General features: G+C 40.4%; 1 pseudogene; it reads left to right on the top strand.

The window, feature by feature from the left end:
* Window positions 1–874: 874 nt before the first annotated feature.
* Window positions 875–2,194, top strand: LOC103734842 (annotated as a pseudogene).
* Window positions 2,195–2,997: the final 803 nt, after the last annotated feature.

The following is a 2,997-nucleotide window of genomic DNA, read 5'->3' as shown; positions in this document are numbered from 1 at the left end:
GATTGGTGGAGGAATAGGAATATTTTAAGAATGTATCCAATTAGATGTTTTTCATTCTTAAAATCTCCCAAGCATCATTTTAGCAATTGGTTTGGATAAGTTAAACACTATCTTTAACCTCCAGAACTTGAAATCAATAGAGTGCTTTTGTTTCTAATTAAATGAATACAAAAATAAAACTTAGGAAAATGTACAAGTTAAGAAAATAATTTAGTTTTAATTACTGTATCAGTTATCTATTTCTGTGGAACAAATTCCCCAGACACTATCAGGTTTAAGGTAGACACATTTAATCTATCATAATTTCTGTGGGTCAGAACTCTGAGTAAGGCTTAGGTGATTCTGCTCTGCCACAGGCTATCTCTCAAAGTTTCATGAAATTTGTTTTCTTGGAGGCTAGAGTGATGATTCACCCAATAAGAATTTGTACTCAAGTTCCATTCCCAGTACACATGTTGGAGGGCTCTGGCCTCTACAGGAACCTGCACTCGTGTCCACACACAGACACACACATACACATAATTTAATGAATAAAAACTATATAATGCTGGTAGCTCATCTGAAGTCTCTTCTGGAATAATACTCTGTCAGTGTCGCTTATGCAATTATTGTAAAGTGTCATAGTTACAATAAGTGTCCATAATATGTTTATGTTATAGTACCTAGACATGTGGTTGCATAGCAAAGAAGATTTGTTTTTTATGGAATTAGGATGGCAAATTACAAATTTTTAAGATAAAGAAATTATCCTGGACAATCTGGATGTGTCTAGTATAATCACAGGGTGCATGCAAAGGAGAAATGAGAGACAGATGAGTCAATGTGAGAGTAATAAAGATATGGGGGAGAAGTGTGGCCGTCTCCTCTCCCCACCATGGCATATGCTCATGCCCTCATATCAGTGTGCTCTGAAAAGGGGGAGTCATCTGACAAAAATGTCACTTTGCCAACTGTCTTCAAGGCTCCCATTCTACCAGATATTGTGACCTTCATTCACACCAACTTGTGAGAAAATAACAGATAGTCCTATGCTGTCAGTGAATCAGCAGGTCATCAGACCTGCGCTGAGTCTTGGGGTATTAGCAGAACTGTAAGTCGAATTCCTAGAGTTAAAGGTGGTAAGACCTACCATTCAGGCCAAGGTGCCTATGGAAATATGTGTCGGGGAGGCCACATGTTCACGCCAACAAAAACCTGGTGTCACTGTCACCGAAGAGTGAACACAACCCAAAAGCGATATGTGATCTTCTCTTCCCTGGCTGCCTCTATGTTACCAGTTTTGGTCATGTCTAAAGGTCATCGTATTGAAGAAGTTCTTGAACTTCCTTTGGTGGTAGAAGACAAGGTTGAAGGTTAAAAGAAGGCCAAGGAGGCTGTTCTGCAGCTTAAGAAACTTAAAGCCTGGAATGACATTCAAAAGGTCTATGCCTCTCAGTGAATGAGAACTGGCAAGGGCAAAATGAGGAACTGCCTCTGGATCCAACACAGGGGACTCTGCATCATCTATAATGAGGGTAATGATATCATCAAGGCCTTCAGAAACATCCTTTGTATTACTCTGCTTAATGTGAGCAAGCTGAATATTTTGAAACTTGCTCCTAGTGGACATATGAGGTGTTTCTGCATTTGGACTGAAAGTGCTTTCTGGAAGTTGGATGAGTTGTATGGGACTTAGCATAAGGCTGCTTTCCTCAAGGGTAACTATAACCTTCCTATACACAAGATGATGAATACAGACCTTAGCACAATCTTGAAAAGCCCAGAGATCGAAAGAGCCCCCAGAGCACCACCCAAGAAGATTTATCACAGAGTCCTGAGAAAAGAATCCACTGAAGAACCTGAGAATCATGTTGAGGCAAAATCCATATGCAAAGACTATGTGCAGGAATGCCATTCTTCCCCAGGCCAGAAATCACAAACTCCAGGTGAAGAAACTGGAAGCAGCAGCAACAGCACAGGCAGCCAAATCAAAGAAGGGAGTGCCAGAGAAGAGGGCGGCCCCTGCAGAGAAGGCGACTCAAGCAAGGAGCCTATGAAGACGAAAGCAAAGCTGCTTATGGACATCAAGAACCTGAGGGGAAAAAAGAAAAAGAAGCCTGTGGGACAAAAGCCCCCAGCTACCAAGAAACTAGCAGTTGAAAAGAAACCAGCAACAAAGAAGTCTACGGCAGAAGAAAAGAAGAATGCTGCATAACCTATTAAGATCTGCCCAGTCCGTAAAGAACAAATAGAGACAGCCTATTTGAATACAGACCTGATCAAACATTTAGTGAGTAAAAAAAAATATGACAAATACTCCATTTTGGGTTTTTTTTTTTTTTGGCTATGATAACAGTGCCATGTATGGGTTCTATCTTTAAAGTTGGCCTTAAATCAAATCATAAAGTGGTAGGTTACTCCCATAACATTCATGCCATTATTGCACCAGTGGACATATCTTGCAAGGCCAGTTGTTATTGCAGCTTCTAACTGTAAAAACCTATTGATTATTTTTCTCCCCTGATAGCATGCATGCCATATTTCAATGCTATGAAAGCTAGCCAATATTGATGAAGTTTCAAGGTCAGCACCACCATGATTTCTCCCTGTTCTATGATTCAAGTATGTGTTGTTTTCAGCACTAAAGTCTTACTATAAGTTCTAGAAGGTAACCAAGAACAATGGCAAGAGTCTATAATGTTAGGGGGTATTATGGCTAATCCTGTCTGTCAACTTGACTGGATCTGGCATTAACTGAAATGAGAGAGATCTTGACTGGATCATTTAGAGTTGGAAGATCCACCCTAAATGTGTACATTACGTTCAGATAGGAGCTTGTATAAAGGACCATGGCAGAAGGGAGTTCTCGCTTTTTGCCACTTGCCTTACTTCTCATTGGTGAGCTCATATTGCTGCTGTAATTCATCAGATTCCAACATAGACTGAAGAGTAGCAGATCTCCCAGAATCCATCAGGCCTTTAGTGTCAGATTGGGAGAGTTGAGATATACAGCCTTGT

Source organism: Nannospalax galili, unplaced genomic scaffold (assembly GCF_000622305.1).
Source record: "Nannospalax galili isolate Female #2095 unplaced genomic scaffold, S.galili_v1.0 scaffold75, whole genome shotgun sequence".
In the NCBI taxonomy this organism is placed as follows: Eukaryota; Metazoa; Chordata; class Mammalia; order Rodentia; family Spalacidae; genus Nannospalax; species Nannospalax galili.
This window is presented reverse-complemented; position numbering and strand designations above follow the sequence as displayed.